The sequence below is a fragment of the Helianthus annuus genome, chromosome 1 (genome assembly GCF_002127325.2).
Source record: "Helianthus annuus cultivar XRQ/B chromosome 1, HanXRQr2.0-SUNRISE, whole genome shotgun sequence".
Classification (NCBI taxonomy): Eukaryota; Viridiplantae; Streptophyta; class Magnoliopsida; order Asterales; family Asteraceae; genus Helianthus; species Helianthus annuus.
In genome coordinates, this window is record NC_035433.2 from 134,525,436 (window position 1) to 134,539,448 (window position 14,013).

Below are 14,013 nucleotides of genomic sequence, written 5' to 3' on the forward strand. Positions count from 1 at the left end.
TAGTAACTATACATGTGCCTGTAGCAATTAAAAAAATGTACATTTTTTATCATAAAATATATGAGTAGCAATACGTGACGAACATAATCGTTTTCGACCAAACAACATTGGTATTTGTTTTTATGATTTTCGGTTAATGTAAAACACGTGCCGATATCCTTTTGAGTATATCACGACTTTTTTTTAAGTTTTTTCTTTCGGTTGTTATAGCGAGTGTCGTACTGAAACACACAGAACCGATACCAACTGAGCTCTCGCTGCATGGTTCCATTAACAGAAGGTCGAATGGGCTCTCCTTTGTCTTGGGCTGTACCATTTCAACCCATTGGGAATTTTACAATGGCTCAAAATTTACAACTCTTATTTTAGACCAGTAAAAAAAATGTCAAAAATATAAACATCAACATTCTTAAATAAATTGAATTCAAAAAACATAAACAGGAAATACATAGAGATAATGTGGAGAATCTGGCACATATCACATAAAAAACTACGGATTGACTAGTTCAAAATAGAGACGATTCGCATATCCCGGTGCGTTGGCACCCACAGTCCTCCAATACGTACGAAAAGTAGGATCGTCAGAGATCTGAAAATTAACCGTTCTGCGCCTTCGGCTTTCGTTCCTTACATAAGATGCGTAGGTGAAATGTCTTTGATCATTGTTGACATTAAGGCTAATCCTAGTGAAGATACTATTACAAAATTCTTTAAAGGTACTGAGGGTACTAGGTATCCTAATTGAACGAACATAAATATCTGCTTCCACATAACGAAAATGGCCAGTCCTTTGTTCCTACCATGTTCCTTGTGTGATGATCAGGATTTCTCGTCTTGAATGTTATTGCGCCATAATCTATAAAAGAAATCGTGGTTCTCTATTTAGCAATTCTGATTTTGAAAATATGGCACTCTTTGATACACTATAATATTAATACACTAATTTCTTTTTGCCCGGTATCCAGTCAAACTCTCAACCAAAGCCAACCCCAAATTTCCACATGTTTCATTGATGAGTTGATTAAGATTATTATCATCATCCATCATAATTGAGAGGCTTCAACATTTTACCTTCAGAAACAACATTTTTTTGTTGTCTCTGAGATGAATCAATAAGCGTCCTTAGTTCTGTATTCTCCTGCCAAGACAACAAATTGTTATGCTTATTTGGTTAATTAAATTGAAACTTCTAACACACAAACATATTATAGTAGATAAATGGTTTATTGGATTTTATCACCCCCAACTATTGGCCGCTGCCACCCTCAACTATCACTTTGACGCCCGTCACCCCCAACTTAACACTTAGTGTTTCTGTCACCACGTCGTTAACTAATCACTAGCTTTTGATATTGTTACTATACTTTTGGGGTGTTTTAAGATCCCTAAAACATTTCTAAGATCTCAATGACACCCCCAAAAGTATAGTATCAAGATCAAAAGTTAGTGATCAGTTAACTAACGACATGGTGATAGAACACGCTAAGTGTTAAGTTGGAGGTGACGGACGTCAAAGTGATAGTTGGGGGTGGCGGCGGCAAATAGCCAAAAGTTAGGGGTGATAAAATCCAATAACACTAGATAAATAAGTTGGATTAGCCCGTTTACCTATGGCTTAAACAAAAAATCATAAATTTCCGTAGTGTACATGAGGGACATTTCATAGAATTCTTTCGTGACCTTAACACTCTAGCTTCAGAATTAGAAGATTGATACGGCAAACATGAGATGCAGAAATTAAGTGCACATGGCGTAGTAACAGGGGCGTCCACTCTGTGGCAACTCAGACAAGTGAACTCTGCACCACAAATACTTTATTAACCAACATTATACATATTCTTAAAACTGAAAGTCTGTTACCTTCACATCAGTCTACCACCACCAGTTTTAAGTTAAGATATTTACTTCATGTGAATATCAACAAAATTTGCAGCAACTCAATGGTTGTGCTTTTGTTATTTCAACTTAGTTCCCTGGTTTTTAAAGTGATTTCCGACCCTTTATTGTTTGGATAATTGCATATTTCCCCTTAAAATGCTTCACAATTGCATATTTACTCAACCCGAACTAAAAATTGCATATTTCCCCTTCTTTATCTAAATTACAAAATTACCCCTTTCAAAATTGAGAATATATTATCAAATTATTCACACAAGATGCAAAATCCCGACTTTTCGGTTTCAATCAGCTACCCAACTATTCAAGTTCAATCGGCAATTGGAAGTTTTTACTCTTGGTTGGATTCCAGATTTCGATTTGTCTGATTCCAGGTTTGGTGTTCTTTCTTGGTTTGATCCACATTCTTTTCTAGTTCTTTGGTGTTCGATTCCATATTTAGTCTGTTGTTCGATTCCACGATTGGTGTTCAATGAGTGTTCGATTCACCTTCAATGGAGCGCTTGTTTTATGTAACCCATGCAAGCTTATTGAGTTCATTATTATCGAAAGGCTACCATGTGTTGAATATCTTGCTTGATTTTACCATACACATATTTTCATGTGGTTTTTATGTTTGTACACTTTTTACATGGTATAGAAAGGCTACCCTATTAACTAAGAAAGGTCCTACTTATGCTCTAACAAGAAGGAGGGAAGCCTCCAACTAATTTAACCAGAATGTTTGATGTATTTTGAAGGTGAATGAAATTTAAAAAGCTTTAAATGATAGATTTTGGATTAGGATTTTATGGTTTTGGTTTTAGACATTTTGATCAATTTTAATATGCGTTTCATATATCATTTATACAACCTTAAAGCATTATTAATTGATTGCCTTTGCAGTTATCTTTCACAATTAAAGAAGTATAGGTACGGGTCATCAAGAAGATATCTTTACCTTTTAAATCTAAAGGTAGCTCTAAATTTTCAGCGATTATATGAATCCTCTGAGGAACAATATGGGTATTTCCATTTTGCAACATCCATAATATCTAATGATTTGGCTGGAATTTAAGCATTTTATATAATGTTGTGAACTTAAGGTAATAAGCCTCTATACATGACTGTCATAAAGGGTGTTTGGTCGTGCGTTTTGAAAGTAACTAGTAATCGTGGTTTAAGATTGTATTTAATTTCATACAGTTTAAATAAAAAATACTGGATAAACAAAGAGTTGTTCAAATTTCTCTTTTCAAAAAACCAAAAAAAAAGAAAATATTATTATCTATATAAAGTATGTAGTCACAGTAAAGTAAGCATGCAGTTGATAAAATATCAAATAAAAGTTTTTGCACATTTTAATTACAAGTATAAAATATAATACTAATTATCAGATTGTGTATATTAATAATAAGATTAGTAATCGTACCTGATAGTGTTCTCATTGATTAAAGCTTAGAGAAACGTCGTAGTGCTAGAAATGAAAGCAAATGAAGTATATAGAAATCGAATGCCATGGCTTACAAGTTTCCTTTCTTTTGAAATATGTATTCAATTTCCACTGCAAAAAAAAAGTGAAATACAACAAAAATATTAATGACACTAAGATTTTCAAGGGTCGAATTCTTGATTATCTTTTTCATTCTATGATCGTAGGTTACAAAAAGTTGCCGAAAATTTTGAAACAACCCAAACCATATATACTAATGACTCTAAATGAACATATTAAAGAACACAAAAAAATCATTTTGGTTACCTAAGTGAGTCACCAAACATAACAAATACGGAAATAAAAATATATATAGCAGAAACAGAGAAGGTGAGCGAGATGAAATAAGGTAAAACCTCTGTTAAATAAGAGGATTAGATGGGGCGGTTTGTTGTTGGTACTTGGTACATTTATTTTATTCTTCTTTAAGAACAATACTTGGTACCTTTTTTTTCTTTTTAAACGGTACTTGGTACATTTCGTTTTTTTTTTCTTTTTGAATAGTACTTGGTACATTTCTTTCTTTCTTTTTTCTTTTTGAACCGTACTTGGTACATTACTACAAAATAGAAATGTAGTTAATCAATGGGTGTAAGCCTTTTAATTCTCTAAATGACCTGCATTATAGTTGCTTTTCAAATAGTGTATGGGATCAAATACAAATCACTATGTTCGTAAGAACTATAAGAACCAACCATCATGTGACATGTGTCCTTCATTATAAAATGATATAAACAATAATGCTAATAATGTGGATGGTCTTATGTTATGCTAATGTCGTTTTTTTATTGTGCTAAGGTTGTTGATAATTGAAGTTCCTTTTTATTGAAACGAGAGTGCTAATAATGGAAGTTCGTTTTTTGATTGTGCTAATGTCGTTTAGGTGGGTGTGCTTTTTTTTTTTTTTTTTTTTTTTTTTTTTGTTGGGGGTTCCTGCATATTGGTTTGATCTGGATATGTTACAAATAAAAAATGATAAGAAAAAACCAATCGTATCACCCCGTCTTAAAACCCATATCACCCCGTCTAAAGCTCTGTTTTGTAGTAGTGATAATCTATAAAAAAGGTAAATTACACGAATACAACGGGTCGCTTTTAAAGAGTATTATTATAATCTATAAAAAAAGGTAAATTACCCTAATAGCAACCTTAAGAGATAAATAGTATAACAATTTACAAATAAAAATTGATTAAAAAAAATAAATCGTAGAGTACCTGTGAGATGTTCGGGTTAAAATGAGTTCTAACCAGAATATGTTAAGGTTTCGATGATTGGTATTTAACTTCTTATGGACCACTTACTTTAGTTTACTGGATTCATATAGTTGGAGGGTAGATTAACAGATCTAAATTTCATCCATTTTCTAAATGCCGATAAACATCAGTTAATATATTTTAAACATAAGAAACAGAACAGCAGCAACAAGGATACATAATTATAGGCAAAATGGATTTTAATAATCCAAACTTTCACCCATTGGCCGGTAACGGACCCAACTTCAAAAATAACCGGTGGTAGTCCCAACTTTTCGTATATTGTAAACCAATGGACTTTTACTAAAAAAAAACCTTAATTTCTTTTTGTCTCCTTATCCTTTTCGGCAACTTTTTCGTATAATGTAAACCAATGGACCTTTACTAAACCGAAAAGGATAAGGAGACAAAAAGAAATTAAGGTTTTCTTTTAGTAAAAGTCCATTAGTTTACAATATACGAAAAATTGAAACCACCACCGGTTATTTTTGAAGTTGGTTCCGTTGCCGGCCAATGGGTGAAAGTTTGGATTATTAAAATCCATTATTCCATACCATCACCAAGTAAATAATGTCCCAAAAACAGCAACAGCAGTATATAAGTGTTATCGACAATTGCAGTAAATAAACAAACATTCTCAGTTAGATAAAAAAACAAACATTCTCAGTTAGAAAAAACAAACAAACATTCTCAGTTAGAAAAAAAAAAAAAAAAAAAAAACATTCGACAACCCCAACATTCGTATAATGGTAACAGGTTTTTTGAAATAGTATGGGGTTCTTCTACCATTAACAGATCTATGAATCTTGCTTCATTTTAGTTATGTTTGATTGACGACATATTAAATTACAAAAAAAGGGCTGGTTAATCAAGCAACGCCTTTTAAATGGGTAGAGCAATAACCACATTGTCAAACGAACTGTTTGGATCTCGAACCAGGCGACTAGCTTCGGTTTGAGGTTTTAACAATTTATAAATACCTCTCAGGCAGCAGAAGCATATTCACAAATTTTCTAAAATAAATGATCAAAAGAGTAATATAATCTAAACTGGTCATCAATTACGTAATAGTTTGACCATTATCAGTCATAGTAATAAACTTATCTTTCAAGTCCAGATCAAAGAAACAGTTTTATATCAAGTCTCATCCCAAAAAGTTCAGTTACTAGTTCAATCAGTGAGAAGTAATTTTGTATCAAAAACACTCATTTTATGAAATAGTAATCAGAATCACCTTTGTAAATGCGACCTGCTGTTGGATTGTGGAAGAAGAAAGGCCGCCGGAGCAACAGCGCCGCCGGTGCAACAGCGCCGCCGGTGTTACTTGAAGCTGATGTTAACCTTAATGATAACAGGGAGAGACGCTGATGTTACTTGAAGCTGCTGATGCTGGTAGATGATATAGGGCAGATAGATGTAAAGGTGGTAGATGGGGGAGTAATTGAAGATTAATGAGAAGAGAGATGGAGTAGTTTGATTTGATCGGTTGAAAGAAAGATACGTACATACATACATACAGGTGACTTAATTGTTGGGTAGTTGGAGGGATGAATGAGGAGGATGTTGGCGCCAGAATCCAGATGAAGAAGGTTAGTGTGGAGGGGTTAATGGGGAATTTGTCATTTAAAGGATTTTTTGAGAAGTAAGAATTTGTGAAACCCTCTTTACTTTATCAAGTGGAAAGGGGAAAGTAAAAGTCATTTTAAAATTTTTTTCTCCATTTGCCAAGCACTTTTCTTCAATTTATTAACTTTTAACAAGTTAATAAGTTAAAAGTTAGTGCAAAATAAGGAATCTCAAACACTCATTGTGAGAGAAGGGGTGAGCGGCGGCTGGTTGGAGGAGAACGACGTGCGTGGTGGCTGGAATGGAAGATAGGGGTGTTGTGCAGTGGTGTGTCGTTTGGAATTGGGAGTAACACTAAAACCCTAATTTCTGTTGAGTTAAAAAAAATAAAAAAATGCAATAATATAAATATAATAAAAGAAAAGTATAAACATTAAAACTCTAATTCTTTTTGAGTTAATATGTTATAAGACTCTTGAGTGTGGGGTTTGGGTTAGGGGCTTGGGTTGACATGTGACGGAGATGGACTTCACAAAGTGGGGTGTGGAGGGGGCGTGGGTTGAATATTTTGATGGTAAAATTTAGTAAGAATTGGTTGATTTATATAGAATAAAAGTTAAAGAATTTTTTCTTTATCAAATAGCCGTTGGCCAACGGCTAGCTCAACGGTCACATGAACTCAACCAATCCCAGCCATCCACATCAGCTCCCCAACCCGCATCACGCCAGGCTTCATAGACACGCCAGAGGGGCAACGCCGCCACCCAAGATGGCCCGATGTGGCTAAAACGGCGTTGGTTTAGTTCCCACGCCCCAAACCCAAGCTCACACCCCACGTTCTAACTATTGTTATGTTATATAACAGTAAATTCAAACTTATTTGAATATTTATGGACATCCATATGAAAAGTGGGTTTCTAACTAACATCACAAACTATATACTGGTTTTTATAAAAAGTTACTTATTTGAATATTTATCAACGTCTATATGAAAAGTGGGTTTCTAACTAACATCACAAACTATCCACAGGTTTTTATAGAAAGTTTGTTCCTTATCATAGTCTGAACTGATGTAACAACTCTCACTAAAAACATTACTTATGATGTTATTTATCTAATAAGGAAATCCTAATTAAGAAACCCAAGTAATTCCGCATAAACCCTAAAATTTCATAAACAATCGGAATTAGGATCAGGGCCCCTAAAACTCAAGGGGGGTTAAACCCTAGTTGACGATTATCCTTCGAATTCGTTGTCTAAATATAATTTTCATTGCACGTCAACTCAGCAAAGCTACCCAGGTGACAAGCCTACCCTAGGCTAGGGGGGTGTGCCCCGCGACACGCGACAGGGACCATGAAACCCTTCGCGACACGCGGGCGGTTCCAATTTCCAGTATATATAGAGGGGGTTGGGACTTGAATTCTGACATTTGTTCGACGATCAAATTCCAAACCTACGTTAAGTTATAGCAGAAACAGTTCACAACACACACTAATCTCGAAACGCTGCCGCAATCAGGGTAATAACTCGATCGCTATTACGATTCAACGTCCGATCGATTGTAACTATCCAACGATTGTTTGAGTGCTACTCAAATTAAGTTTATACTTTGTTATTCATCGTGATTTCGACTTGAATGTTTGAGTGCTGTTCGAACTCGGACTATACTCTGTCATTCGTTGTGAACCCGTTGAATTGTTAAGTATTGCACTTGTAAATCGTTGTGAGGGTTTAATCTCGTGAATTGTCGTAACTGTTGTATTAGTTACTAACCCGTTTGTGTATGCATTGTTTTTTAAATTAGGTTAATCAAGGCTAATCAGTAGGCTTATACTCTGCTCGTTAAATCTGCAGTGTGAGTCATTCTCTTTTTATCAACTGTTTTACAATACTCCAAATTATTTTCCAAAGTTATAATTACAGGGATTAAGTCTTTGTAATCACCAAATTACAGGCGGTATGTGGGGTATTGTGCACATTACTACTGTTTGTATCATTTTAGGTGAGCGAGCCTAAATCATGATATACACTATTAGGTAGTCGGACCTAAATAGTGATTAACGTCACTTGTGGGTGAACGGATCCAACAGTGATATGACCACAGTCACAGATCCGGTCGAGTGACAAATACTGTAGGTAGTTGGTTGATATGGAAACACTGTAATCGCTCTTAATACTGTAAATTATAACAAATGTGTCGTTTTAGTAAAATGAATGATTCACTCAGTATTTCCCCGCTGACAAAACCTTTTTCAAACATGTTTCAGGTGATCTGTTGTGATCCAAGAAAAGTGTCGTGAAGCACTACAAGCTTAGAAAAGTGGCTCAATGTGAATAAATAAAGAAACATGTTTTGAGAAATAAAGATTTCCCCGGGAAATCACCTTATTGTAAATTACAGGGTTTTATCCCTAAATTTTATGTAATAAAGTAAACGGGCATTTGAGTATTAAAAGATCCTGTATTAAAAGACTTCCGCTGTCGCCTAAATTAAATACCACGGGATTTCCTGCCTCGCGGCTCTGGACCGGGTCAAACCGGGGCCGAGGGCCGTGACAGGAAAAGGTGGTATCAGAGCCACTGATTTAAGCTTACTATTGATTTTAGCCTATTAAAGTAATTAAGAAATACTTAGGAAATCTAATTGCCATTCTGTGAATATATGTTTTATTAACTGATTAATTGTTAAGTTACAGTATGGGTAAACAAAAGCTTTCTGCTATCTACCACAAATTAGATACTGCACCCACAGAAAAAGGAACCTCTTCCTCCAAATACCCAGCAGATCTGGAAGAAGGGATTTTTGTCCGTAAGGCAAATTACGAAAATCCTCTCACCCCCAGATAAAAGAAATTCGATTCTTAGGAAGGGACAGGAGGAAATAAAGAAACCCCAAGTCAAGAAAGTGAGGTTTAATCCAGGAATTAGGCAATAGTCCACATTGGGAAGACAAATTAGATGAAAAATGGGCAAATCTTTATATGCTAGCTACCGTAGCAGAGAATGCAAACCTCTAAACCATCAATAAGCCTGGTCTAGTAGAAAATTACTACCCAGTAAATAAACAAATCCTAGTGTGTTCTCTTTCCTGTTGTCTTTTGTACAAATCAGTATGCAATAAAACTTTAATGTTTATTTGTAAAACTTTGTTCCAAAGTTTTAACTTAGCATTTTTGTGCATTTTGCATATATGCTATACAGCATGAATGAGATATCGGAAGCATTTCAGAATCTCAACCTCTACCTAGTACCAATTGAAGTCTCCCATGACTTTACTGGTTATATTGCTGACATAGAGGAACCGCTGGAAAAAGCAAAACCTAAAAAGAGAAGAAGATATGTAGGATGGAGGAAAGTGCGCAGGAGAAAGCCAGCCACTAGGAAACTCCCCAAAGTAGAAAACCCTATAGACAAAGGAAAAGGAATCGAAACCGGAGAGAGTTCTAAGCCAGCAGAGATAGAAATCAGGAAAGATTCTAAACAAAAAGGAATAGAAATTGGAGAGAGCTCTAGACAACCTGAAGAAATCACATTTCAAGACGAAATAGACCGTCTACTGGCAAATTGTGATGTCATTAGCCCTATCCACAATAATCTATATCCTTACCTGGCCGAAAACCAACTTCCTGTAATCTGGAACCAGCTATTCCAGACCCACTAATTCACACTCGACCTTTAGGCCAAATGGAAGAATGGTGGACGAATGACTGGCAATTCCAAAACATGATTAATAGTCCTTATTCCTTCCTCCCACAGTTTAATCCAGAACCTATCCCCAATCCTCCCATGAGCAACGAAAACTTAGCCGAACTTCGTCAGTTCGGAGAAGAGCTGATAGGTACAGGGAATAGGATCCGGGAAATAGGGGAACAAATCTCCTGGAAATATGACGAAAGGGAGCATCGCTACTAAACTGCCAGTTGACCAAAGAATAGTGGGGTTGGGAAGAATGTCTGTATAATAACAGTAGTAGAAAAATATAACTCTGTAAAATGGGAAATAAAACATTGTAAGATAAGCAGTGTGTATGGATGCCTATATAATCTATAAGGCAAAATAGAAGTTGAAACATTAACAATTTTGACTATATATATGTGTGTTGTGAAAAAGATTTATGTGATTACTTGCCATTGTTTTATTTCACAATCATTTGATACTAATAATTATATCTATAATAATTATCAGATGGAAAACGCTAGTAATGAACCAGTTAATGAAGGGAATCAATCTGAGCAAAATCAGGAAAACCAAAACATGACTAGACAAGATATTGAAAATATCATCACACAAGGTATAGCTAATGCTATTCCTGCAATCATGGCTGCTACTCAGAAACCTGTTGAGCCGCAACAAATCATTCCTAGTAAACGTACTCAGGAAGACAATTTTAGTCATAGTGTAAATGGAGGTGGCAATCATGACAATAATAATCCACGACAGGCTCCACTTCCTAAGAAAATGAAAGCTGCAACGCCTGGTTGCACTTACAAAGAATTTCTTGCTTGCAAACCTGGTGAATTTGCAGGCAACGAAGGAGCAACTGCAGTACTGCGTTGGTTAGAGAAAACCGAAGCAGTAATTGCAATAAGTAAGTGTGCCGAAGAAGATCAGGTTATGTATGCTTCAAATCTGTTCAAAGAAGGGGCGCTAGAGTGGTGGAACACTGTATTACAAGCAAAAGGAAGAAGGATGGCTTATGCTATGAGATGGGAAGAATTTAAGATTCTTGTTGAAAGAAAATATTGTCCTGAATATGAAAAGGAACAAATGACAAATAAGTTCCTAAATCATCGTATGACGGGTGTCGATTGTCGTGGTTATACTTCGACATTCTTTGAATATGCTAGAGTGGTGCCAACACTGGCTTCGCCAGAACCGGTACTCATTTCCCGTTACGTTTGGGGATTAAATAGTGAAATCCGTAACATCGTTAAAGCTGCGAGACCTCGCACTATTGATGATGCTGTGGAATTAGCTAATACCCTAACTGATGAACTGGTACGTGCAAGAGAAGAAGATCGAAAGAAGGAATTGGCCCAAAAGATTACCCAAGGATTTCGTATGGGCAATAATAGCAATAAATTCAAGAAGAGGGGAACGAGGCAAGCTGCAAATCCGCCTTTTTGCAGAAACTGCAGAAAGAATCACTTTGGAAGATGTAATGTGACCTGTAACTTTTGCAAAACTATAGGACACCGGGAAGAAGAATGTAGAAGGAAAACAATAATTTGCTACAACCGTGGAGAACCTGGACATTTTCAAACAAAATGCCCTAAGCTAGAAAAACCAGCAGATAATAAAACTAAGACGACCGACAGAGTTACCAAGAAGAATGCACGAGCATTCCAGCTAACCACTCAGGAAGCAGAACTCATTCCAGATGTGATAGCCGGTACGTTCTTAGTTCATGACGTGTTTGCAAAAGTATTATTTGACTCTGGTGCAAACCAAAGTTTTATCAATACTTCATTCTGCCAAGCTCTTAACTTACCCTTAACCACCCTTAGGCAGATTTTTGCAGTCGAAACGCCAGATGGGAATTCTGTTAACATAGATAAAGTTTTGCAAGAAGGAAAGATAGAACTTTTAGGCCATAAGTTTTCTGCAAACCTGTTACCTATGAAATTAGCCGGATTCGATGTGGTATTAGGAATGGATTGGTTAATAACCAACCATGCTCGAATCCTTTGTGATAAGAATTCCGTAGAAATCCGTACTCCCACAGGAGAGGTAATTTTAATTACAGGAGATAAACCTCGAAAGCCACTGAAATTCATTTCAGTAATGAAGTTGGCTAGTTATTCAAGAAAACAAGAAATGGTGTATATGATTTCTGTAATCATTAACACTAAAGGTAAGGAAATCCAGGACATCCCTATAGTCTCAGAATACCCAGATGTCTTTCCAGAAGAATTACCTGGGTTACCAACCGATAGAGAAGTAGAGTTTAGAATTCATCTAATTCCGGGTACTACACCAATAGCCAAGGCACCTTATCGATTAGCACCCACTGAAATGCTAGAATTGAAAAAGCAGTTAGATGAATTACTAAGCAAAGGATTTATACAACCTAGTTCATCCCCTTGGGGAGCACCAGTGTTGTTTGTGAAAAAGAAAGATGGATCGATGAGAATGTGTATCGATTATAGGGAACTAAATAAAGTTACAATTAAGAATCGATACCCATTACCTAGGATTGACGATCTTTTTGATCAACTTCAAGGCGCTAGGTATTTTTCTAAGATAGACTTGCGCTCCGGATATCACCAGCTGAAAGTACAAGAAGAAGACATACCTAAAACTGCTTTTAGAACTAGGTATGGCCATTATGAGTTTACAGTCATGCCCTTTGGACTAACAAATGCCCCAGCAGCATTTATGGACATGATGAATCGGATTTGTAACCATACTTGGATAAATTTGTAATCGTATTCATCGACGATATACTTATTTATTCCAAAAGTCAGGAAGAGCATTGTAAGCACCTGCATGCACTCTTAACTTTGTTAAGAAAGGAAAAACTTTATGCCAAATTCTCGAAGTGTGAATTTTGGCTGCAAGAAGTGCAATTTTTAGGTCACATGGTGAATCACGAAGGAATCCACGTAGATCCTGCTAAAATAGAAGCAATCACCAAATGGAAGGTCCCGTAAACAACTATGGAAATTATAAGTTTTCTAGGCTTAGCTGGATACTACCGACGATTTATTAAAGATTTCTCTAAGATAGTTGTACCTTTGACTAAGCTGACCTGTAAAGCCGTTAAGTTTGAATGGGGACCTAGACAAGAAGAAGCTTTTAAGATTTTAAAGCACCGATTGACGAATGCTCCAATTTTAGCCTTACCGAAGGAACAGAAGATTTTGAAGTATATTGTGATGCTTCAAATTTAGGATTCGGATGTGTGTTGATACAACGCAAAAAGGTAATTGCGTATGCTTCCAGACAGTTGAAGATGCATGAGGAAAACTATACAACTCATGATTTAGAACTAGGAGCTATAGTTTTTTCCCTTAAGATTTGGAGACACTATCTGTACGGAAGTAAGTTTACTGTTTATACAGATTAAAAAAGCTTAAGGTACATATTTGGGCAAAAAGAGTTAAATATGAGGCAAAGAAGATGGATGGAAATCCTAAGCGATTACGACTGTGATATTCAATATCACGAAGGAAAAGCAAACGTAGTTGCAGATGCCTTAAGTCGTAAATATCATGAAAAACAAAAGCGAGTCCGTGCTCTTAGGTTAAATCTACAATTAGATTTGATGGAACAATTGAAAAATGTACAAGCTACAGCAATCAAGGACGATGCTGAAGGAATGAAAGGTTATGTAAAAGAACTAGAGCAAGGAAATGATGGAATTTGGAGATTCCACAAGAAGAGAATTTGGGTACCTAAGCAAGGAGATTTAAGAAATAAGATTTTAGAAGAAGCTCATAAATCCAGGTATACCGTACATCCAGGAAGCAATAAGATGTACCAAGATTTAAGAAATAATTTCTGGTGGATAGGTATGAAAAAGGATATAGCCAGTTATGTATCTAAATGTCTTACCTGTTCACAAGTAAAAGCGGAACATCAGAAACCTTCAGGATTACTACAACAGCTAGAAATGCCTGTATGGAAATGGGAACTCATAACAATGGATTTTGTTACTAAGTTACCCAGAACCAGAAAAGGTAATGATGCAATTTGGGTAATTGTGGATCGATTAACCAAATCACCTCATTTTCTACCAATGAAGGAAACCTTTAGCATGGAAAGATTAGCCAAATTATATGTAGATGAAGTAGTATCTTTACATGGAGTTCCACTCTCCA

At 35.9% G+C, this 14,013-nt stretch overlaps 1 long non-coding RNA gene across 1 annotated transcript; it reads right to left on the reverse strand.

Moving 5' to 3' along the window:
• Nucleotides 1-383: 383 nt before the first annotated feature.
• On the reverse strand, nt 384-6,458 carry LOC110879176. The gene is made up of 5 exons (XR_002558541.2): nt 5,856-6,458; nt 3,308-3,439; nt 1,609-1,798; nt 1,072-1,138; nt 384-856 (listed from the first exon to the last, which is right to left on the reverse strand). It is a non-coding gene; the product is annotated as an uncharacterized LOC110879176 (long non-coding RNA).
• Nucleotides 6,459-14,013: the final 7,555 nt, after the last annotated feature.